The 27,031-nt window shown below is 38.2% G+C and overlaps 1 pseudogene; it reads left to right on the plus strand.

The window, feature by feature from the left end:
* Positions 1–451: 451 nt before the first annotated feature.
* Positions 452–22,330, plus strand: LOC141419508 (large ribosomal subunit protein eL22 pseudogene; annotated as a pseudogene).
* Positions 22,331–27,031: the final 4,701 nt, after the last annotated feature.

Here is a 27,031-nt window from a genome sequence, read left to right on the forward strand (position 1 = left end):
TATCCTGCTCACAGTTCTATCTTTACCACTATTTCTTATATCTCTCACAATTCTTAATTCTCTGCCTTTATTCCCTATTTTTTCTACAGTTCCCCATTCTCTCTCCCAGTTCTCTGTTCTCTCACAATACTTAATCCTCTTTCACAGTTTCCTCTCTCACAATTGTTTTTTCATGATTTTCTGCCTTTTCCATATCTTTATTCTCTCCTACAATTTCTTGCTTCACCCATACCTTTGTTCTTTCACATAATTCCCTCTCCTCACAATTCCCCGCCTTTTTTACCATTATTATTCTCTCCCACAATTCTCAGTGTTAATTCATAATTTCTTAGAAGACTCTCATCTTCCCTGATTCTGAACCTCCAGAGTTTTCTAAGACCAGGCCCAGAACAGGAGATTATGTAGGGTTGTGACTAGAGCATGGGAAGTGGGTGTGGCCTGGGCATGAGACATGACAAATAAATTGTCTCAACAGAAGTACACAGCTAGCTTTGTATGGGGTATGGACATAGAAAAGGAGGAAAGCAGGGACAAGGTATAGGAACATGTCTAACTTTTTCCACATTTTCCTACTATAGCAATTGACAAAAATTTTTAATTTTGTTTTAAATATATATTTCTCCTGTCTATGCATGGATTTATTGAAGACAGACAACATATCTAATTAAGCTTTCTATCATCTATCAATGATATTCAAATTTATCCTGCCAATGGGGGCCAGTTTACACACTGTTACCAGTTTACCATGAGATGAGGACCTTGCTTCAGTAAGGAAGCCTTGCTATAAAAACATGTCAACTAAATTGGATATATTGATATAGCAGGTTTATATTCTAGCACAAGCTTCTTATCTTACTGTGGGCCAGTCATTAACAGTTGATGGCCCAACACTTTATCATCAATGAATCTTGAACAATATCACTTATTTAATAGCATTAATGGATCATCTATGAAGTACCAGGTACTGTAGTTAAGTGCTGAATATAGAACTGCAGGAAAAAGTCTCTGCTCTTAACGGATTTATATTCAAGTAAATGAATGGATCAACCAACAAACAATACAACACACATAATTAAATAATTTCAAGAATAAGTAAATAATTTCAAATTATGAAGAAAATGAAAACAGATAATTTTATGGAGATTGAGGTAGACACTGCTACTTAAAGTATGATCTATGAAGAGTAGGATTGTATCTCTTGGGAGATTGTTAGAAATACAGAATATCAAGTCATACCTTAAAATCACTGAGTCAAAATCTGCATTATTGATGAGTGGGCACTGATGAAATGAGTGGGCACTGAAATGAGGTCAGTTCAGAAGACTTAAGTAATTATTATAAGAAAAGATAGTTATTCACAATTATGCTATTAATTCATTTTTAGAGGTTTATGTTAAGAGACCATGGACTCTCTATCATTAAAAAACAAGATAAGGTCTTACTGTTTACTAATAATATATATTGACTCAAGTCATTGCAATGCTCTTGTGAATATTAAACTGAATAATAACCTCAACCTATATTTCCATTGTGGTTCACAGTCAACTTCTTATCTGAACCTTAGTTGTATGCCTCCAGATTTACAGAGGGCATCACTCTTTGAAAAGTTTCTCTATTTCATTGCTGAACTTCAAAGTCCAGCTTTAAAAACTAGATTCTCCTTAATACCTGTCAAGGAATCTGAGTAGGTACTGATGGGCCAAAAACTTAAGGCTATTGTCAGATAAATGCCAGCAGTAGGATGCCCATCCTCAGATTGGAAATCCACCATGTACAACATTGAATAGGAGGCAGAGCTTCCCTTTAAGGCAGGGCTTCTCAGGTGGAAGTGATTTTGCTATCACTATCTCAGTGTTATTTAGCAATATCTGGTGAAATATTTGGTTGTCACGCTGGAGATAAGAATTGCTACTGGCATTAAGTATGAAGAGGATATAGATGCTGCTAAACATCCTACAACACACAAGAAAGCTCTTGTGACAAAGTATTACCTGGCTCTAGATGACAATTGTACTAAAGTGGTAAAACTCTGCCTTGGGAAAACTAAGGGCCAAAACTTGCTCACTTTGACAGCTGGGAGCTACAGCAAGGACTCCTGCTTCCTTAGTGTAGGGTGTGTGTGTGTGTGTGTGTGTGTGTGTGTGTGTGTGTGTGTGTGTGAAGTAACTACAATTGGAACTAAAATAACATTACTCATTTTTTCTACTGTTATCCAACACAGTCATTCTGAAGCTTATATGGGGAAAACTACTATTGTAGACTAGTAAGAATTATCATTATCATCATCATCATCATCATCAGAGTTATTATGATTAAATTGGTGATCAAGTTGTTGGGCTGAAAAAGATGGGAGAAACATAGGTAAGAATGATTGAAATGAGCATTGCTTTGGAGTGGAGTTCTAACCCACCCAAGTGGGAGACAGCATTAGAGTCTTGCCTAGATGAACGGGGATTTGATCTTTCTTTTCTGTGGAAACAATTGGTAGTGGATCTAGTTTGCTAATACTTAACTGATGTTAAAGAGAAATGGGGCAACCACTGGGTTGTGTTAGTGAGATTCCCAGTGCCTTTCATTTTTAAAATCATAAACTGCAGTTGAGGACCTTCTAACATGCTTATCCTTTTGAAATGGAGAACCATGGTAGACTACAGTTGCCTGAAATTAGCATCTTAGTGCATAAAGAGAAAGCTAAGATGGTGTATGTAAGAAGAAAGGATTCTCTTTCTGCTGATTTTGAAAAACACTCAGGTTCAGAGGCAAGATGAGCTCAGGGTTGGCTACATTGAAGTTGAAATAATGGTTATCTAGGCTAAGAAATCCAAGGACCAGTTAAGAACACTGAATTGGAGCTCAGGAAAGAGCTGGTTGCAGATAAAGAAATAAAAGTAATTGGATATGGCTGAATATTAAAGCCACAAGAATGGATGGTATCATCCTTCAAGGCTTTTGGTTTTCTTTGCTCTCATTCCATATTTATCAAAGAACCTCTGACTTTAGTTTAGTTTCCTTACTAGGAAGAGAATGCATGACTAGCAAACCTAATGTATTCCTTTCTCTTTAGTGGTTTTATTTCTTATTGTAAGCACTGTGAATTAATAAATTGGAAGAAGAGAAATAAAAGTGGGATGAAAATTGAGAAGGTGAGGTATAAGTGGCTATAAAGGAAAGAGGAGAAGGCTTTCTTGAGTGGTTTGGACTCACTCTCAAGTGGGATTGAAGAATTAAAGCCACAAAAGACAAGTGGGATTGAAGAATTAAAGCCACAAAAGACAAGTTGACAAACCATTTTCTACCACAACCACATGAAATGTGGTTTCCCAAGAAATGTGCTTTGGGGGATATTGAAATTCATATTTTAATTCTTGAATCCTAGTAGTACAGATGTTTGTGATATTGTTCTATTGTGTGACTTTCTTATGCAATAAAACACAACAGTATAAGGCTTTAAGTGCAGAGTTAAAGATATAATCAAAATGTAGCACATCTCTCTCTCTCTCTCTCTCTCTCACACACACACACACACACACACACACACATATTGCAGCAATTACAATATAAGATTTTACACCCAAAGTAATTCATTACAAATTGTAACATGAAAAAAGTTGTTACTATAAATGCTAAAATATCTTAGTCACCCCTCTGCTTTGGAGGCTTTCCGCCAGTTTGCCCACATTTCTTGTCTAGTTGCATCTCCCTTGAAGTTCCATCAGAAGCAGAGGTAGCCATATTATTCGAAAACGTGGTGCGTGGGATAATCTGAGGAGGGCTGCTTTGTCCCTGGATCTCTGTCTTGTCAACTGTATCAGTTCAGCTTATTCAGAGAAATAGAACCGTTAGTATGTGTTTGTGCATATGTGTGTGCATGAGCATTTGTGTATATATATTTTAAAGGAATTTTAAGGAGATGGTAACACAGTTATGAGGGCTGGCAAGTCTGATGCCTATAGGACAGGCTGGCAGGCAATTATTTCCTGATTTCCTGCCATGAGCTGGGTATGGTTGAGGCCAGGAGATGAATGGGGGATGTGTCCTGACACCTCACCAATACTCTAGTTAGCAAGACAGAAGCCCCGTCACACAATTTCACTTATTATGGTTAATTTATAAAGATACAGTTGAGGATAAAGAAAATGCATTTAGCAATCATCTTTACTCTGAACGAGATGACTCTGAGTTGACATTATTAGTTTATAATTTTAACCATTTTTACTGTGCAATTCAGTGGTATTAAGTACATTCAATTCATTATGTAATCACCATAATTAATTGATTCTTGAGAGTTAAAGTAGGGGTTATTCTTGTGTAGTCGACACTGTTAGATGCTGTGAACAGTCATTCTCTCCCTGACTTCATTAAAAAAAAAAACAACACACAAATAGGGCTGGACATGGTGGCTGTTGCCTATATAATCTTAGCTACTAGGGAGGCAGAGATTGGGAAGATCATGGTTGGAGGTCAGCCCAGGCAAAATGTTTGTGATACCCCATCTCAAACAATAGCTGAGTGTGGTAGTATATGCCTATCATTCTAGCTACCAGGAAGAATAGATAGGAAGATTGCAGTCCAGGCCAGCCAGGCATAAACGTGAGACCCTATCTCAAAAATAACCAAAGCAAAAAGTGCTGGGGCAATGCACAAGTGGTAGGGTGCTCACAGGCACAAGGTAGAGTGCAAACCCCAGAACTACCAAAAGAAAAAAACTCAAACACAAATGGTAGCATGCTTTTTGCAGGGCTTCTCACTTGAGGCTTACCACTCACTTGAGCCACACCCCAGCCTTTTTGCTTTAGTCATTTTTCAAGTAGAGTCTCACATTTTTGCCCAGGTTGTCTTGGACTGTGACCCTCCTATCCATCCTCTTGCTGGGATGGCAGGTGCACACTATCACATTCAGCTTTACTGGTTGAGGTAGGCTCTCAACTGTTAGCCTGGTCCTCAAAACACAAACCTCCTGAGCTCCACCTCCCAAGTAACTAGGAAGACAGGTGTGAGCCACCACACTGGCCATGCAGCATGCTTTATAGAGAGTTTTCACCTTTGTTTTTCTTCACTAAAATATTCTTGAAGTCTTCCATATTAGTACAAACAAGTGTTCCATTTAGTCTTTATTTAACAGATATACATTATGCCATTGTATAGAACTGGCTCCTTTCTTACGAACTAAATTTTAGATTTTTCAAATACTTTCCTGTTATAAACAGTACCACAACAACTAACATTGTCCTTATATAATTTCTCACAATGAGTGAGCATATCTGTGTGAAACCTAGAATTGAGATGATTGGATCAAAGGGAATGCATGTTTAAAATTTTGGTAGGTATTTCCAAATTATCCCTAATAGGTGGTTGTACCAACTGATACTTCCTCTAGGAATATAATAGCTTGCCTGTTTCCCTACAATTTTATCAACACACTGTTACAATGTTTGTAGGCTTTGTTTACATAATAAGAAAATCAAGCTTTTCCCTAAACTATGAGTTAGAAATATTTTCTGAGTTTCTTACTTTTATTTGTTTTTTTTTTTTTTACTTTGGTGAGTTTTGCTTTGATTAATTTTATCCTTCTTAAATTTACAAACTTTTCTTTAGCAATTTTCCTTAACTTTATTTACAAATAAAATTTGAATGTATTTAAGGCATATAACATGATGTTTTCACATATGTATACACTGTAAAATGATCACTACGATCGAGATGATTGATATATTCATTATCTCACATAGTTACTTTTATGTGTGAGTATGTTAAGAATACTTGAAGTTTATTCTCTTAAAAATTTTCAAGTATATAATGTATCAGTATCAGTTATGGTCACCATGCTGTACGTTGTATTTCCGAAGCATGTTCATCTTATGACTGAAAGTTTGTACCTATTTCACATACTCTTTGACTTATGGTAATCACCCTTCTACTCGGTTACTTTTTAAAAAAGACTTCTCATGTAAGTTAGATCAAGCAGTATTTGTCTTTCCATCTCTGACTTATTTCACTTACCATAATGTCCTCCAGTTTTATCTATGTTGTCACAAATTGTAGGACTTCCCTTTTTAAAGGCCTAGCTATATTCTTTCGTGGAGTTATAGCACAATTCCATCACCTGTTCATCTGTCAATGATATCTTTTTTTGCGATTCTGGGGTTTGAACTCATGGCCTACCCCTTGAGCCACTCCATCAGCCTTTTTTGTGATGAGTTTTTTTGAGACAGGCTCTTCTGAGCTATTTGCCTGGGTCTGGCTTTGAGATATGATTCTCCTGATCTCTGCCTTCTGAGTAGCTAGGATTACAGGCTTGAACCATCAGTGCCTGGCATCCATATCTTGATTTTTGTGAATAATGCTTCGGTGAACATGGGATTTCATGTATCTTTTTGAAATACTGATCTAAGTTCCTCTGGATATGCATCCAGTAGTGAGATTGCTGGATCATGTGGTTGTTCTATTTTTAATTTTTGAGGAGCCTCCATGATGTTACCCATAATGAGTGTACAAATTTACATTTCCACCAACTGTAAATAAGGGTTTTTTCCTCTACATATTCACCACCACTTGTCATATTTTGACTTCTTGATGATACCCATTTTAACAGCTGTGAGGGGATAGCTCATTGTCTTTTTCATTTTTGTCTCTCTGATGATTGTTGATGATGCTCATAGGGGTCTAGTATTTTAATAGGGGAATCACTCTGTCTGGCCCCCAAAGTGCCACACAAAATACTGAGAGAGCCATCACTTTAAACCATTGGCAGTAATAGCTAACTTTTTTGTTTAATACAATTGTTTATAAAAAAAGTTTTTAAAGTGTACTTCAGACATTTGTTAAGGAGGACAAGTATTTCATTGTTAGTGATATTTTTAGAAAATGTTGGGTTCTTGTGAGAACATGTTTTTCTACCTTTCCTTTCTTTCTTTTTTAAAAATTGTTTTCTCCTTTTCTCTATTTCACTCCTCTTCCTCTTTTTCTGTTCTTCCTGTGTCCTTCCATTCTTCTTTCTTTGTTTTACCCTCTCCTTTGTTTTTAAAGTCTTTTTTGTGGTACTGGGGTTTGAACACAGGTCCTTGTGCTTGCTAGGCAAACACTGTACCACTTGAGCTATGCTTCAGCCCTCCTTTGCTTTTATGAATTATTCAGTTTCCACTATGTGTAAGCTATTATGCTAGGTACCAAAAAAAAAGAGAGAGAAAATGTCTACCTTGCCACTAATATTGAAGCCCCAAGATTGTCGAGATTTAGAATTCTTGAACACAAGAAATTCGATCAAGATTGCCTTGCAAAGCTGGGTATGGTAGTGTGTACCTCCATGGGAGGCTGTGACAGGAGGATGTCTTGAGCTTACAAGTTTGAGAGCAGCCTGAGCAACAGAGCAAGACTCCATCTCAACAGCAGCAACAATAACAAAAATGGCCTTCCAAAGAGGAAGGGAAGGTGGCCACAGAAAACGAATGTTCCGATATGAAAAAAGTTAATATCTAAGTAAAGGAAGTGGAAGGACAAATACTACCACACTGGATTTAGAATGGTCAGGAATACTTGGTGAGGAGGAGTTTTGAGCTGAGTTATTATTATTTAAAGGACTACAAGCTCGGTCTTTAATTCAAAAAGGGAGTGGGGGTGGAGCATGGCAGGTGGTGAACCAAAGGAATGTACTGTATCTGAAAAATAAGCTTAGCTACTAAGCCCATTGTGGGTAGGGAGGCAAGGACATTCCATCTTTGAGTTAAGATAAGCCTCTTCATTCTGGACTTGCTTTCCTAAATTCCATTTCTTCATCTTCTAAAAAACAAAATGAAATTCTTCATACTAGCCACCCAAACGTATTGACTGTATTTATCATGAACTTGCAAGCTTCTTATTCATTGTCTAGTTCATGTGTATACATGGTCTCTCCCTCAATACAGCTTGTACTTTGTATTTTTATAAGCCTATCTAGTGCATATTTTGTTTTTCAGAAAAGACGCTGAATAGCTCTCATCCTTACTCAGTGCACCCTGGGTCTCTAGGTTATCCTGATGCCAGTAGTGAGAGTTTTCCAGATTTAATGATGTGGTACTAGCTATTTCCACCTAATCTGAGGATGCAGTCTCAAAATGGAGAGCAAATTTAAAAACATGAAAAGTTTCTTTCCCTTTGAGAACCAGGAAAACATCTTACCCATCTGTGACCCAGCAACTATTAATTCCACATTACTGACCCACCTCTACACTAAGACTTCAAAGTGTCCAATGTGAGAATTAAAGAAAAAAAAATTAACAACTCTGGAGAGAAGGAAAACCATAACTTAGATTTTAGGAGTGAGAAGATCCCTAACAAAAAGACCTAGGAAACTGCCACTGGAGGGCGATGGAAGTTCAGAAACTGCCTGGCTAATTCTGAGGCAACTGAGCACTTTAGCTGGTTTATTTATTCAAAGCTGGAATTTGGACCTGTGAACCACCAAGCTCACGGAAATTTCAGGATGAGAAACACAGTCCTGGGAAAAACCTACCAGGAATGGAATTAGCACCTTGGCGGACTGCCTTCAACACAAAGAACTTTCCTTCTTTGTGCAGTTGAAGAATTTACTTCAGTTCCCTCTAGTGTGGAACAGAGTTAGCCAAGTTAAACTGTAAAGAAACGAGGCAACACAGAAGGGTGCTTATTTATCATTACCTGAAAACACATGTAAGCCCACAGTTTAAACAGCATTAGGGCATCTCCCAGCCACTGGGATCAGAGCTTTGGCTGGTGAGGGTGGCCTCAGTTGGTGCCTTTCCCGAGGAGAAGGATAGGTGGTAGAGATTCTCTTAGGAAATTATTTTTATTTATTTACTTTTGGGGGGATACTGGGGCTTGAACTCAGGGCTTCTTGCTGGCTAGAAAGATGCTTTACCTCTTGAGCCATGCCTCTAGCCCTTTATGCTTTGGTTATTTTGAAGATAAGGTCTCGCTTTTTTGTCCAGGCTGATCTGGATCGCTATCTTCCTATTTTAAACTTCCTGCCATCACTGGGATGACAGGCACCTGCCACCACGCCCAAAATTTTTTTTTCTGTTGAGATGGGATCTCACCATCTTTTTTTGCCCAGCCTGGCCTAGAACCAGTGAGCCTTCCGACCTCAGTCTCCCATGTTGCTCGGGATGACAAGCACATGCCAATATACCTAGCTGCTGGTTGAGATGGAGTCTCTCAAACTTTTTGCCTGAACTGGCCTCAAACCATAGTCCTCTTGTTCTCAGCCTCCCCAGGAGGTAGGATTACAGGCATGAACCACCAGTGCCTGGCTTGTCTTAGGAAATTTTAAGTAATAGTTAACACTTTGAGACTCTTGAAGGATCTAGTGAGTGGGAGTTTAGACAGATTCTGGAAAACAAAGAAGAAAATATGTAATCTTCTGTGATCTTCATTACAGAAATAATTTTGCAGCCAGTTGATGGCATGCTGTGGGTTTTGTTTTCCCGTCCTGATGTCCTCAGATGTGCTCAGAACTGCTGGTAGAATTGGAGTCTGGCCCTGGCACCAGAGTTTGGCTTGCACACTCCGTCAAGCATTATCAATGTTAGGAGGCCAGTCACTAATCCTACTTGATCTTCTTTTCTTCCCCAATGGCCACGAATAATGTTTCATCAGCACAAGGATTTGTCCAAGAAAAGCTGAAGAACTGGGAGATGGGGAATTTAAGAACACAAGTTCAGAATGCACTTTTGTGCCTAAAGGAAGGCATACATAGATCCAAAATATTATGCTGCATCCTGTGTCCCTAGGTCCTCCCACCTGGCATGGGGATGAACTGGGGATTCTAAACTTGAAGCCGGGATGAGGATTCATGCTTCCCAGTGCTTACTAGTACTCCCTGCCCTCTGGAAGTGGCTGATGTGTTTCTGAAGGACACTCAGATAACCCAGAAGCATGTTTTATTAGTAAGACATTTTGAATTTTGAGGGAGAAGTCCTTCTTAAGTAGATTTAAACAGGAAAGAAAAAAGCAAATCTTGGTTCACATCCCTAGTGGGTGGGTAAACCTCAGGAAATGCTGAATCTAGAAGCTCTGCCCCCATCACCTCAGTGCTGCCCTGCATAAAGGCCTCTCTCTCAACTTCTGTAGCACTCTGGGGAATTTGCTTTGCTTGCATCACATTCTGCCCACTGGATCAATTACTGTGTCCGGAGGGGGTTGAGAGGGGGTGTGGGGTGGGGGAGGGGGGTTGTGGCAATATGATTGGCCAGGCTGGAGCATGTGATTCACAGTCCATCTAAGATCACAGGAAATGGGAGAGCAGATGTTCTTTAGAGAAAGCCATACAGACAGACTATAGCAGATTCATGAGCTGAACAAATAGTTTATGTCTGTGTTAGACTTCTTGTTTCTGTGACAAGACAACTTAAAGGTGGAAAGGATTCATTCTGTTCACAGGTTCAGAGGTTTCAGTCCGTGGCATAGTGGAGCACAGCAGCTCACATCATGGTGGCCAGGGAGCAGAGAAGGCAAATGTCTACACTGGTGCACTTTTTGCTTTGTCCTCATATTTGATCTGAGCTCTTGACCTATGAGATAGTGCTACCCACATTCAGGGCAGATCTTCCCCCCTGCCCTCACAGACACACCCAGAGATGTGCTTTATTAATCTTGTAGACATTTCTCAATACAATCAAGTTGACAAGCAGGATTAATCATCACTGTGTGGACAGGAGCATCAAAAAGCTGAGAAATGAGTAGTAAAAATTAATCCTAATTGGTAGCTTTGCTTCCTTAGATTACACCATAGGCCTAAAGAAAACCTTCTGGATTCTTGGGTAAATAATTTGAAAAATGCATCTACTAATCCAAAGAGGATCTTGGAACAATTTCCTATTGACAAATGCCTATAAACAGGAACCTAGGCTAGGATCAGGTGCCACTTTTATTCCTACACTAAGTTCAAAAGTTTTCAAAAGTTGAAAAGAAAAGGAACATACTGTCTAAAAATGCAAAGGACCAACAACTGCATTTGCAACTGAGAGTCTCAAACTTATCCTTGGAAACCCCCTAAGATTTCCATAAATACTTGCAAGGCTCCCTTAATGTGAGTGATCGGCTTGCTGTGTAAATCCTAGTCATTTAAAAACATGCCCTGGCATCAAACATAAACTGGAACAAAATAAAATTTCAAAACAAAAAAATCAAAGGCCTGTCGTAGGTATAGTTAAGGCTGATAAGGTATGAATAGAGACAGTGGCATGTTCCCACCTGTGTGACAGTAGTCCTGTTGGAAGCCACTGTGTAAACCACAAGTCTTATTCGGGCCTCAGGCCTGGCAGCTACATCCACACATAATTCCAAGGCCTAGGAGAAAAGCTGTAGGCCTTGTGGGAAGGGCCAGGAACAGTATCCTCTTAAATCATCCAACTGCCTTTCAGAGCCTCCACTGTCTCACCAGTGACCTGGCAAGAATACCAAATTCATGGTGTTATCTTGTGGATAAAATCGGCACATTTTTTTTTCTGTGAAGGGCTAGCAACTAAATATTTTGGGCTTTGTGGGCCACTGAATCTGTGGAAGCTACTCAACTCTGCCATGGTAGTAAGAAAGTATCCACAGACAATAAGTGGTTGTGGCTGTGCTCCAATAAATGTTTACTTACAAAATGAGAACAGCCTATGAATATGGCCCTGATCTAATAGTTAGATCTTCCCTGTTTAATATGTGTTAGATCCTCCCTCCTCATCTGGCCCTTGTCAGAGAACATTCCTATAAAGGTCTAAATTATGTTCCCCTCCCAACTCATATGTTGAAGGCTTAAGCTTAAAGCGACTGTATTTGGAGATAGGGCCTTTAAGGATGTAATTAAGGTTAAATTAAGGAAGTCATTAAGAGTGGGGCCCTAATCAGATAGGACTTCCTTATAAGAGGAAGATACACCATAGCTCACTCACACTGGCACTCATGCTCTGTCTGTAAGTACAGAGAACAGGCCACATAAAGACATAGTATGCTAAAAAAGAGAGACCTGACCAGAAACCAACCCTGCCTACACCTAGATCTTGGGCTCTGCAACCACCAGAAAATACATTCTGTCTTTTATCTCAGTGATAAAGTATTTCTACTTAAGCTGTACCCTGTGTTTGCAAATATAGACCATCACATAGGACAGCAAACATGTACTCAAGGGTGGAGATCTTTCTCCACTAAGGGATATCACTTGGGTATGGAGTGGTGTGTGCATTTATTTGCTTGTTTGCTTTAATTTCTTGAGAAGTAGGGGAGCTATGAGGAGACTAGGATGAACAGATGAAAATATTGAAGCACAGAGAGGTCAAGAAACTTCCCCAAATCATACAACTAGCAAATAGAAGAGTCAAGCTATGAATCAACCTCAGGGTTGACATGGTGTTGTAGCACACACTTACTTTGCCTCCTAATTGTTACAAATTAGCAAATTTTTGTCTTCTAAATTTGACAATGAAAAAATTTCCATCAAAGCTATCAGGGCAATCTCTTTCTTAGTTCTTGTATACCGTTTTAGATAATTTCATGACATGTTTAACTAGATTAGAACAACGTCCTTAAGCAGTTATTTGCTGAACTGGTTAATTATGTAGCTTCAGTGGCTGTTTTCTTGGGACAGTTGGTTAATCCAGAAAGAATATACTAAAAAGTATTTAAGAACCTGTTTTTTAGGAAGTAGTTCTCAAAGTGTGCTTAGACTACTTGTTGAAAATGAACTTCCCTGAAATAGGATGACAACCTGTCCCAATATGAAACACTTTCTATGTTAAAACCCAAACTGGGACAGTCCTGAGCAAACCAGAGCAGTTAATCACCCTACTGCAGAGCTCCTGTGACTTGCTAGGGCTCAGCTATCTGCCTTTTAAATTTTTGCTTATTTATTTTTTGTAGTACTGTGTATTGAACTCAAGGCCTTGTACTTGCTAGGCAAGCATTCTACCACTTGAGCTGTTCCCCAGTACTTTTTGTTTTTACTTTGCTTTTCAGATAGGCTCTCATGTTTTTGTTCAGGCCAGCCTCAAACCATGATCATCCTATCTCTGCCTCCTGAGTAACAGGGATTACAGATGTGCGCCACCATGTCTGTCTTGGGTTTTGTTTTTTTTTAATGGTACTGGGGGTTTGAACTCAGGGGTTCATGCTTGCTAGGCAGGTGCTCTACCATTTGAGCTATTCCACCAACCCTTGTCTTATTTTTGAGATAAGGTCTTGCTAATTTTTTGTCTGGGCTGACCTTGAATCATAATCATCTTTCCTCTTCTCAAGCCTCTGGCATTATAGGCATGTACCACCATGCCCAGCCAACTTCTTTTAAGACAGAGTTTCACTGACATAAGCCTTTATGAGGCTGTTATCCATTAGTTGGTATTAGCCTAAGATGGTGGTTCTCAATTTTCGCAGCTGACCAGGGAGAATTAAAAAATCCCAGTGCTCCCAATCCCAACTGGTGTGCTGTAGACCAATTCCATCAGAATCTTTGGAAATGGGTCCCAGGCAGCTGTCATTTTGTACTTTGAGAACCATGTATCAAAAGCAGCACTCTCCAGTATAAATAGAATGTGCGCCATACTTTTCTAGCAGTCAAATTTTAACTGCTGGAAGAGAAGCACATGAAAATTTAAATTTAACACAACATATATGACATTTTATTATTTAGCATATAATCATCATAAATTGTCAATGACATATTTTACATAAATGTTTTTCCTACTAAGTCTTTGAAATCTGGTATATATTTTGCCCTTATAGCACTTCTCAATTTGATGTTATAATTCACCAGAAATACTTAATCTGTATTATCTTGACATGCCCAACTTGTTCCAAACATATTTAAAAATTCTCCAATAGCTAAATTAAGTATTAGTTTCTAAACTTAAATTTAAAATGCAAAAATGCAGCTTGTCAGTATTACTAAGCACATTTGAATGACTGAACACACACAAGGGAATAGGAGCCTTCACAATGGACAGTAAAAATTTAGGGTAGCTCTTCTCAGACTAATTTGGAGACACAAATCCTGGGACAACCTGTTCAAAGCCTAGCTTCTGATTCTGGAGATGTATAGTGGAGCTCAAGACTTTGTGAGGTTTCTAGTCTAAGGCTCACACTGTGAGAGGCAAGACCCTAGAGTAAGCGTGAATGAAGGCTCTCTCCACTCTGACTTCTCCACTTGTTCTCATAGTTCAAAGGCTCAATATGAAAACAATAACCTTTCATTTTTGGTAGTACTGGGGTTTTGAACTCAGGGCTTTGCACTTGCTATGCAGGTGTTCTACCACTTGAACCATGTCCCCAGTAAAACAAGCTGCTTTCTCACTAGGAAGTGAGTATGTGCACACACATATGTATATAATACACTTGTACAGTCTGGCCTACATATTTGTGGGTTTTGCATCTGCAAATTTGACCAACCATGGACAAAATATATCTGAAAAATAATTGCATGAGCACTGGACATATTTAGATTTTTTTTGTCATTATTACCTAAACACTGCGGTATAACAATTGTTTATATAACATTTGCATTGTATTAGGTATTTTAAGTAATGTAGAGATGATTCAAAGTATATGGGAGGGTGTATGTAGGTTATAGCAAGCATGACACCATTTTCTAGAAGAGACTTGAACATCTGCAGATTTTGATACCCATGGGGGTTCTGGAACAAATCCCCCATGGTATCCAAGGGATGACTGTTTACATATAGGTTTGTCTGAACTTGTCTAGACACATAAGTGCTGCAAATATAAAAAGCACTTCAGTTCCACACGTATTAAGTCTTCATTTGATTTAGAATTTAACTAACTTTCCTTCGGTTCACTGGGACCAACCAGCAGCTGAGTTTGTTTAATCTTGATGTAAGTCCCTGTATTCATTTGTTTGCTTTTTTAGAAGGAGTACAGTAGGTTCCTGCATATGTTTCAATATTTGAAAGTATTTAAAAAGTATTTGATGACCCAGGCTCTCTGTGGTTTCGTGTACAGAGCAAATTAAATCCCAGTTCAATCTAGTTCCCTTATATGTAGAAATTTTGAACCCCAGTGCTTGTGTTTCCTTTCTGTAGATGCTTTTTCACTCTTCTTCAGACATCAGAATGGAAATGAATTACTTCTGAAGTGTTGTTTCAACCTTTATTTAATTATTCAATTGATTCAATTCAATTGGTTCCACTGAGCCAATGCTGATTTAACTCCTATACCAGTTTCTGTAAAACAAACTAAAAAAAAACCTTAAATGGACTGAGTTCTTTTTGTGGATTCATAAACTGAGAAAGTTATTTCAACATAAACAGCATTCAAAATCGTAATGAAATTGTTGAAATTGGTCATGCCTCTCCCCTTAGTATCCTTGTAGTGTCTTAAATTTAGGGGGCAAGTTTTTAGAGGGAAACCACGACTGCCTCCAGTAGTTATTGAAATCACATGAAGGAAGACATGAAGAACATAACTATTAAAACTTTTGGAAAAATGTAATAGCCCATGCAAATTGAAGGAAATAAAATGAAAAGTAGCAGAGAGGTATATGAAAACAGGATTAAGAAGAAAAATAACAATTTTGATCTCATTTTTAATTATATTATCAATTATTGGTCATTATATTTCTTTTCCTTTATGAGACAGAATACTTATTCTGTATATGATTATATATCTTAATAAGTATAAGACCTGGTATCACCTATGAAAATGGCTGCCAATTCAAAAGCTTGATTCCTTGGGCCAGGCACTAGAGAAGTCAAAAGTCTTAAAGGAAACTATGCTGGAGCTTGATAGTAAATGTCTTTTTCTTTATTTTATTTCATTTATTTTAACTCCATGGATATTCATAGGTGAAGTTTGGATTTTGATGTATTTCTATTTCTTGTGGATCAACTTGCATCTAATAATAAATAACAACATTGATTAATATGCCAAGGTCTTATGAATTACATTATTTACACTCTTTTATTTAATTTCCATAACAATTCCATGATCTAAGTAGTATTGCAGTATAATTTTTAAGGAGTTAAAAACATGACTTTCATACACAGACTGAATACATGTCAAACATTTATTCAACTCATTAATGATGGGAACCATTACAGATTAATTTCAAGAGAATTTTGAGGAATTTGGTATTTCAAGCACTTTGAAAGAAATGTTTTAGAATACAATTTTAAGGACACAGTCAAAATTGAATATATCTTTCAGAAAGGTATATTGTCTGAAAGAAATATCTTCCAGAGCAGCAAAATCCTAGCATTTAAGATTCTCTTTTGCACTGGATAGAAGTCTACAAGCTAACCTTGATCCCAAGTATCTGAATTCTAATCAGACATAAAATAAAAAGCTAAGCCATAAGTACATTCTTTAGAAAACTTAGTAATTCTTAGGTAGGGCAACTCGTATCCTGGCAAGATTTTGAAAGTTCACACAATTCCACCTTTTTATGACTTTGGATAATTATTCTTAACGAAGTTATAATTGTCTACATTTTACCAATGATAAAATTGATGCTTAGAATGTTAAATAACATAATAAGAAAATCACAGAAAAGGCAGAGCCCAAGGGGAACCCAAGTCCTTCTGGTGCTTAACCTTACACTCTTACACTCATTGAAATCCATTTTGATCTGTCTCATAACTATCTCTCTCTCTCTCTCTCTCTCTCTCTCTCTCTCTCTCTCTCTCTGTGTGTGTGTGGTGGTGTGTGTGTGTATGGATTCAACATTGTTTAAAACAAATAAGATCAGCATGATATGAATATCATTGTATGGTGGCATCAGTTATGATGAGATTTTTACTATCAAGGATTTTGTGTTGTGTTATTTATGTCAACAAACATGCTTATACTAGATGACTAATGCATTCTTTGCAAACAAACCAGACTACATGAATGGTGGATAAAGGATACCCAGAGTGTAGGAATTCATGCCAAAGTTAGACTCTAATCAGGATATGATTTGAATTAAAAAATGAAGAAGGGAGATTGACTTTGGCAGCAGTGACCTGAAGAGGCTTGAGGGAAGAAAGCTGAGAAGGAAAGAACCACAAGTACTGGAGTTTACTTAGTCCCCACCTCTTCAGATTTAAGCCTGTTCATAGTGAATCCAGCTTATGTTTGAAATAACCAGACACCAAAAATCAAGTGTTAGCTAGGATGCTGACTCTGGGGGCTCAGAATATTGAGCTCACTTATCGTGTCCTAATTCTTTAATAAACGTTTTAAATGTTTTGGTACTTGAAATGAGTCTATGATTTATTTGTAGTTGACCCCAGCATTATATATTTATAAATCAGCATGGATTTTTTGGGAATTATTACAGGAAAACTTCACTATTCTGACTAATTAAGAAGGAATAACTTAATAGTAAAAATTCTGACTGATCACCATTTAAAAATATGTTTTTTGTCTTGTTTGAAAACAATAAGGGGTGACATAAAGTAAGTTGAAACGATGTGGTACAGTGAAGGTCCCCAAGAGATTTACTTTATTTATCGACATAAACAAAACAAAACAGTGGACTTACAATTCAGAATAATAGGGAGTAGTATGGACCAGATTTATTCTTTCACAAGGAACAACTAAAAAACCAGTATAAAATGTACAAAGCAGTAGTTTTAAAAGCACTGATATCAGACAATGAAAGGCAGTGGTCCTTTAGAGATGGGAATTGAATAATGTAAACCCTATGATTTTCCAAGCCTACTGCTTGGAGAGAGTTTTCACGCCTCCATGGAGGAGGGGAAATCCACGTGAAGCTTAATAAATACCTTGAGTGGAGAAGGTGGAGCTGTGAGTCCGGGATAACAAGGAAGGTAGAATGAACAGAAAGGAGTAGACTAGAGGGGAGAGAGTTGACCAGAGACAGAACTCTGGAGACCTTCAGAATATTCAGAACAGTATTAATCAGTAAGTGCAGAAGCAGAAGCTACCTAGACCAGACAAAAAATTGCCTGAAAGGTTATAGGGAGTAAGATGCAGCACTCACAAAGGAATGGATGTTTAAACCAGCAAGACTTAGAAAACCACATTAAGCTATTGGGTATTGAACAGAATACTCAAGAAGATCTTTCTTTACTAGTAAGGGAATAATTATTCCTAAACCAAGCAACTCTGGTCCTGCCTAACAGATCTTAAGAGCAAGACCCAAAAGGATTAAAAAGTTAAGACATGGAAAATGTAGAAAGACACACACACACACACACACACACACACACACACACACAGATACCATTATGGTAGTTTGGGGACTGTTTGGGTGATGAGGAACATAAGGAAAAGAAAAGGGAATGATGGGAGGTGAATAATATCAAAATACATTGTGTCTAAGTATAGAGATGGCACAATTAAATCCACTGAAAGTTGTCAAAAAGAGGGGGATGGGAGAGGAGAAAAAGAGAACTATAGAGAGGATTAATCTGATCAAAGCACAACACATGCAGATGTGAAATCCACAGTGAAACCTTTCTGTACAATTAACAAAACTAATAAAAAAAGAAAAGCTTAATTCAAATGGCAAAATTAGAATAGTGAGGCAAAATAGACTGTGTGGGAATAATGACAAAATAAAGAACAAAAGGACTAGTGAATGTGAATACATAAGGGTAGAAACTATCCAAAACAAAACACCGAAGAAAAAAGTCTTAATAAACAGTACACCAATGATCTATGTGAAAACTTTATATAGCCAAGATACGTGTGCAATTGGAGTCCCTGAAAAAGAGGGGAATTACAGGAAAAATATTTCAATGAAAATGAACAAAATGTTTCCATTTATGATACAATCAGCTCACAGATCTAAGAAGGTCAGTGGACCCAAAGCATAAGAAACATGAAGATACACTACGATGCATAAAAACCAAATTGATCTCAACCTGTGATGAAGAGAAATCTATTAAAGCTTCCAGAAAAGCAAAAATACATTACAGTTAGACAAATAAAAATAAAGATGACAGCAAATTTCTCACTTGAAACAATGTAATCAATAAAATGGTGGATTACAATCTATAAAGTACCAAGGGCCTCATGCTTGCTAGGCAAGCACTCTACCACTTAAGCCACGAGCCCAGCCCTTTTTGCTTTAGTTTCTTTTTCAAGCAAGGTCTCATGCTTTTGCCAGGTGCTAGCCTAGGGCTCAATCCTTCTATCTCTGGGCCCAGCATAACTAGGATTATAGGCACAAACCACAATGCCCAACTTGTTTTGTTGAGATAGAGTCACCTTAACATTTTTTCTAAGACTGACTTTGAACTTCAATCCTCCCATCTCCACCTCCCATATTGCTGGGATTATAGACATGCATCTCCATGCCTGCTCTACAGTGAAAATACTTATTATTTCTGGACATACAATGACTGAAAGAATTCACCTCTAGCATCCACACACTGCAAGAAAACTCAAAGAAAATCTTTCTAGCAGAAGGAAACTGTTATCAATTGGAATTACAAATACATAAAGGAAAAATGCCACTGGAAATGGTTTCCTCTCCAGTGTTTGTTGTTGTTTGTATTCTTCATGACAGCCACTCTTGCTGGGGTGAGATGGAATCTCAGTGTAGTTTTGATTTGCATTTCCTTTATGTAGTTGTCCCATTCTTTATCCACTCATCCCATTGATGGGTATTAAAAAAAAAAAAAGCAGTTCAGCTATCTGCTGCCTACAAGTAGCTAACTTATATAAAGATGCAAATAGGTTAAATTCATTTTGGAATGAATCAAAAATAACCCTAATCAAAATATGGCTAGAATGACTAGTCTAACCTTAGACAAAGTAGATTTCATGGCAAAGAATATTACCAGAGACAAATAAGCTCATTTTGGTAGGCAGAATTTAAAGGTAGCCTCTAAAATTCCTTCCCTAGTGTCTAAATATGGTAGGTAATTGTTTAATGGATCCTTGGTGATTTTAAAAAGCAACTATAAAGGACGTGATTTGAATGAACATGGAGAATGAATATGGACTGCATAAACACTTTACATTTAAATAATATGAGATATTTAAAATAATGCTCAATAATGTTATTTTAGCAATATCAGATTCCTCAGTGTGATAATGGTGTTGTGGTTAAGTAGGGTAATAGGATGGTGTCATAGTTATAAGTGATACTGGGAGTATTTAGGGGTGGAGGGCTGTGAGGTCAGCCTCAGCTTACTCAAATAGTTGACAATGAAGGATGGAATGGGGGGGAAGAAGGAGGAAAAGGGGAGATGAAGAGAGAGAAGCAAAACAAATGAGGCAAAATATTAGCAATTTGAATTTAGGCATATGGGGTTTTATTTTACCATTCTTTTAAATTTTCTGAAATTGAAAAGATGTCAAAATAAAATATTGAGAGAAAAAATGGCATATATCTCTTTTTAAAAATTGAAACTGACATCTCCAGGGGAAGAAATAATTTACTAATTGATTGAAGGGAAGTGTTTAAAGCCCTAGTTAACTGCTCAAATGACCAAACAGGACTTCAGCCAGCTTGAAGAAGGGTGGAAAAGATATAAGATAAGGGGGTGAGCCATTTTTTCCTTTTTAAAATGTAATTCCTCCATCTTTACTTCATGGTGGTTTCCTATCTATTCAGAAACAGAGATCAACCTCCCCTTGAGTCTGGGTCTGGCTCTTTGCTTATGAATATTAGAATCTGGCAATCTGTCCTGAAATCTTGGCTGTTTCTCCTACTGCAGACTCCCAAGCTGGATGATTTAATTTTTATATATCCCAAGGAACTTTTTACAACCACAGTTTCCTGAGCCCATTTCTAGAAATTCAGATTCAGTTTGTCTGGGTTTTGGACCCAGAAATCTGTGGGGTTTTTTCCCCAAAGTTTCTCCAGGGAAGTTCATAACTCTCTCCTTTTTACTGAATCGGAAATTCCCCAGGAGGCACTTAAAATGCTGTATTTGCAACAAGTTCCATTGATGCATCTTATCATTAAGAGAGTTTGGGGAACACTGACCTCTAGAAAGTGTTCATGAAAACAAAAATGCTGATGTATTATTCTGACATTCCAAAGATCTTGACACTAGTATCGCCAGATCTGCATTGCATTGAGATTAAGAAAAGGGGTATCTACATGTGTGGCAGAAGAAGACCTCAAAACTGGTACTCTAGCTTGCATATTTGGATATTGGGGGGGGCTTTTTAATACCTTAGATTATCCAAATGATATTAACATTTCAACAATATTCTTTTCTTTCTTTTTCTTTTTTTTTAATAAAGAAGAATCTCATTTTCCCTTGCCTATTAAAAGACTATCATTAAAGAAGAAGTTTTCTCTATTTCTTAGTTTCTTAGGAATGGGGGAAGAATTGCACTGAACCATCACACATATTATCCTTGCTGTTGACAACCAGCACACATTGGGAACTGGCTGGCTAGGAGGGGTTACACTTTGAAGTTCTGCAAATAGGCTTTTCCTCGGCAAAAAACAAAGTGTGTTCATGCAGAATTTAAATCCATGAACTCCAGTCTGTAATCAACTCAGCTACCCAGCTTAGATCAAAGAGAGTTAATACATGCCTTTTAGGTATAATTTGAATGAAGACATTCTGTGTAAAAACCTGTTGGATGAGAGAGAGAGAGAGAAGCAGAGAGAGAGAGAGAGAGAGAGAGATTACATTAGTGGAAATGCCCATTAAGAGGGCCCAAGAACCAGTTTAAAGGTTAAAATGAGAAGGTGGGAGGTAGAAGGAATACATAGATAGAACATAGCAGCATTGATTGACTTTGCTCCCCTCCTTGGCACTCCCAAATCAAATCTGTTTGTCTCTCTCTTAGGATGGGAATATTTACTCTGTGCCATCTTATATTGGAAGTATGTAACTTGCATTTTGATTTTTATAGGGGCTCACATTTTAGAGTTTGCCTTGAGTCTCAATGGAGAGTTTGGATGACTTTTGAATAAAGTTAGAACTGTTAAGACTGGAGATCTTAGAGATGGACTAAGTGCATTTTACATTACAAGATAACCAGGGGAAGAATGCTGTGATTTGACCTTCCTGCCTCTATTGCCTCCATGGCTCCAATGAAAAAAGCTTGTGGTAAAGGGGAGCAAAAAAAGGAAGCAGGTTCTGAAGTTCATCCTTGACTGCACTCACCCTGTAGAAGATGGAATCATGGATGCTACCAATTGTGAGCAGTTTCTCTAAAAGAGAATCAAAGTGAATGGAAAAGATGGGAATCTTGGTGAAGGTGTTATAGCCATTGAAAGGAGCAAGAGCAAGATCACTATAACTTCTGAGGTACCTTTTACCAAAAGATATTTGAAATATCTCACAAAAAAAATTTGAAGAATCATGTATGTGATTGGTTATGCATAGTTGCTAATGGTAAAGACAGAAATGAATTACATTACTTAGAGATTAACCAGGATGCAGTGGAGGAAGAGGAGGATTAAAATTAATTTATCTGGAATATTTTGTATGAGTTCTTGAATAAAACTTGGGAACCAAAAAAATAATGTTATAATTTGAATATGAAAGTTTCCCACAGGATCATGTGTTGAATGCTTGGTCCTCAGTTGGTGGTCCTATTTTGTAGATTCTGGAAACTTTAGAAGATGGGACCTAACTGGAGGAAGTGGGTCACTGGGGGTGTGCCTTTGAAGGTTATACTTGGTCTTCAGTGCCTTCCTCTCTCTGCTTTCTATTTATCATGGGGTTAACAGCCTCCTCCTCCACTTACTCTTGCCGCCATATTTTATGTCCAAGGGCAAGGGGTCAAGAAACCATGACCCTCTGAAACCATGAACTAAAATAAATATTTCCTTCTATAAGTTGTTTCTGTCAGGTGTTTGGTCACAAGGATAATGAAATTGATTAATACAACAAAAATAAAAGATAACAAATCCATTGATTAACATCATCCATCCATGTGCCCATGTCATTTGTTAAGTTCAGTTTATGTTCACTTAATTCATTTTTAAAATTATGTGTATAAAATATACTTATGTTTATATGTATAATCTATGCATATCTATCTATATGATGTCTTTCTATCATCTATCTGTCTATCTATCTATCTATCCATGTAGTTTCTACTGTGTGCCAGATCCTGCTTTAGTTCCTGGACTTATGAGAATAGAATGCACATAATGACAGAAAGGAAAGTTCTAGAACCCTTTCATCAGTTATGGACAAGTATCTCAGTTATACAAACCCTATATTTGTAGCTCTCAAGTGAGCAGCTTTAGTGTGGCTCACTAAGCACCCTCATCCACCCTTACTTTAGCCTGATGTTCTCTTGCTCTATTACTCTGCTCATAGAGTAACTAAAAAAACATACAGGAGAATCATTTGAAATGGATTTTTTGTGTGAAGAGTCAACTCTAAAGTTTGTATTGGACCACTGTGAATATGGAGCATCAGGAAGCCACTTGGACTTCTCCTTCCAACTCCAGAGTCTGATATTTATTCTTCTTGACAGGAAGATAGACTGCCAACTTTGTTTTTAATTATTTGAATAAAATCACATACATCATTCTCCCTTTTCTCATGCCTTCCTCTGAAATCCCATCTTCTGTGTAACTGATGCTGATGAAATTGCCGGTTTTGGCATTAGTGCTTCTGTCAGCCAAGTGAGATGGACTGAGTTAATATCCACACCCTGAAATGGAGCCAGGAATATTGAAGCCCAGCTTCTCCCTCTCTCCCCTAGCTCTCGACCTCCCCTCAACTCTTTACCTGCCACCCTCCAGACATACCGCATGTCTCCGCCACATCTAACCTGGCACCTGAACAAATATTTTCAAGTATTTTTTAATTCCCACCTTCCCACATCCCCTTTTCTGTTCTTTTCTCTTTTACAAAATAGTTGAATCCTCTTTTTTTGTATGCTAGTGTAAACATGGAACAAATGTGTAACTCATCATAACGGACATCTGTTACATGAATAGTGGTGAGCCCATATCTCTCAGATTAATCACTGCTTCTATTCATTTGGAATTAGCAACCTGTGACTTCTACTAACTCCCTGATGAGCTGGAACACACATTCTTTTAACAGATGTATAGAAATAGGAATAAATCTACAATTTGACAAATGCACCAGATGCAGAACACCGTGCATGCTTAAAATAAAATATAATAACTGTCTTGGACTAATACGTGGTTACTCTGACAAACAGGAATTCATAGAGTCAAAATTTCTTGAAAACAACCTCACCTGCATAAGTGTTTTCTGAACTCTGGCCCCAGGGGTCTGTCGTTTCCTGACAAAGTTTTCTCATGTTATTTGCTCTCCTTGGAGACTTGAAATTCCTCATCACTTAGAAGCAAGATAGAAATTTGGATGCTATGAAGCATAACAGAATTATTGTCTATAGCCGCCAGGGTCTTACTGGCTACTCTTCCTTGTTGAGGTATGTTTTCAGAAAGAGCTTGTTGCTGTGTGCTAGAACTGTGTATCCAGGACATCTATCATATATAGACCATTGAGTAATTGAGGCAGCATAAACTAATGATTCATAGTTGTATCCCATCACACATTTAGCATTCAACCAAAATAAGGAGTGTCCAGCAAAAAATATTGGCTGAGTTAATTTATGCTGTGAAATAACGCCAGCTTTCATCAAGAAGTCATTTGTTCATTCAAGATTCTTCTGTTGAGCACCTCTATTCTGATCCCAGGACTATTCTCATTTGGGATATAAAAATGTGGACATTTCCCTTAAAACGGAATAGTCTAATGAAGGAAACAGATTTCTCTATGTGAGGTCAAAACCATATGTTAGATTCTTTGATAAGCTCCAGGACAGGAAAATGGTTACTCTCTCTTCAGTGGGCTGGAGGCAGAGAGAAGAAATTCAGAATAGATTTGAGGGAGATTGTGGCATCCTGGTAGTTTTGAAAGAGGATTCTTTACTGAAGCTATAGGGAAAGTACTGACTGTAGAGAGGAGACTGAATGGGAATGTTATTCTCTATCTTCCTTAGGTTATATCCTATTTCTATTCTTCTCCTAAAAGCAAACTAAGAGTGCATAAGTAGGAAAATTACTTAGTAAGGCTTGGGTATGGGAGGAAGAGGTAACAATTTAGGCCACTTGGCATGATTATAATTTAATGGTGGGAGGAACACCAAACAGTTTAACTCTGGTTCCTACAATTCATTATGTTGAGGATAGACAAAGTCATAAGAAAACTATGGATAAAAATGGTCAAAATTTGTAATTCCTTTAGGTATGATCAAATAGGTAAAAAATACATGTACACAAGATAGCATTTCCAAAGGCAAAGGGGATTGGGAAGGTGTGTTTCCATCCCATCCCTCTCCCACAGCCATCCATTTTCCTCCTCAGAGGAGACCACCACTGGAATTCTTCTAAGAGACATTCAAGCATTTCCATATTGTAACTTGGTAAAATGGGAGTCTTTCCAGGATCAGTTTTGGCTACAGAATGAAGACAGTGGTCACCATACTCCAAAAGATTGCTAAGACAATAATTCTGACTAGATCACAGAAAACTTCAATTGATGACTTTCTGACCTGGAAAATAAAAGGGTCAAAAGGGCAGAGGAAAGAGGGGTTTGTAAGGGACATTTCCTTGGAGGAAGTAACACTGAGAGTGTCACCATTTCTTACTCTCAAGAGTGATGGTAAGGGTATGCCTACCCTTAACCCCATTTCTGGTTGGGGACATTTGCTATAGACCTACACTGAGACATACTAGGTCTCTCTGTTACAGCTAAGGAGCCCAGGAGCTGACACCTGACTCATCTGAGGAAGCTGTATTGGCTTATGGAAAAAGGAAGGGGGTTCCCCAGAAAGAAACTACCCTCCCTTCAAAGCTGCATGGTTTCCAGGTACCAGATGTGGAGCTTATGTTGGAGAACAGTCCCAGGTTGTTTTAAAAGGGATCTTGTAGCAGGGTGTCACAAACTGGGTTCTTCATGAGAAGGAGTTTTATGTGTACACCTCTAATAAGGATACCCTTGGGGTTAATACCCTGGTCAAGGAAAGGAAGGAAGCTTGTTGGCAGAGGAAGAAGTTGAGCTTCAGTATAGGTCAGAATCAGCTTTGGCCAGGCCTGTGGAGTAAAATGACTGATCATAATGGTCCTTTTGGACCAAATGGCAGTGGTTTTATAACTTTGCCTTGGTCAGCAATCACTGAGTATAGGCCACTCTGGGAAGAATGTGACTTTGGTCATGGCAGCACACTGATGCTCAGTTACTGCCATCTGAAGGCTGTCCGCATGGAACACTCTCCACACTGGGGGCAAGACACTCTTGAAGAGGGACCTAGATAACACATTTCAGTGTCCATGACACTAGACAAGGGAGTTTCACTATTAGGACCACTTGTGTGCCCAGATGGACACAAATGCTAAGAGGGGCTTAGGAACAGATGAAAGGCCATGTGGTGTCAAAGACACAGCAGTCAAGAAGCCCAAAGATATTTCCTAAGCACAAGGGATCCTGCTCCAAGAAGTTAGCCATCCCAGAAGGTGTAAGTCCATTTCACAATGGTGTGGGTTAAATTAGAACTTTTCTAACCACTTGTATGAGTCAAGGTATAAGCAGGACTCTCACAGCACATTCTTTTTTTATTATTCATATAGGTATTTGAAGTCCATCAACCGTATACCGTTACCTTAATCTCCTTCTTCCTTCACCTCCCCTTTCCCACTAGTACCACCCCCTGCATATACTGTGCCTAGACAAGGAAAGAATGTGCACACAGCCCATTCTTGATGAGTAATTTGAAGAGACTTTACTGAAGAGTCTAGTTACAAAAGTGAGAAAACCTCAAGGGGGAGTACAGTACCCCAGGCTAGGAAGAGTAGATGTTATTAACACCCCCAAGCTGAAGGGTGAAGAGGCAAGTTAAACTTCAAGAACACAGAGCAAGGAGAGCTGAATCAGGAGAGCCACCTGACCAGGCTGAAACCTTTGGCCAACAATGGAGACTGGTGAAGATAACCCTAAAGCTAGAGTGCTGGGGGAATTACTAGTTCATACTCACCACCTTCACTGCCTTGATGTCATCTGGAACCTCTGTATTGGAGGGCAGGTTTGTGCAATCCATATAAGTACCCCAGGGGCATAAGGCAGACCTGAGAGAGAAGAATGTGCAAAGCATCTCCTTCCCAGTTGGGTCC

This window comes from Castor canadensis, chromosome X, assembly GCF_047511655.1.
Source record: "Castor canadensis chromosome X, mCasCan1.hap1v2, whole genome shotgun sequence".
NCBI classification, from domain to species: domain Eukaryota; kingdom Metazoa; phylum Chordata; class Mammalia; order Rodentia; family Castoridae; genus Castor; species Castor canadensis.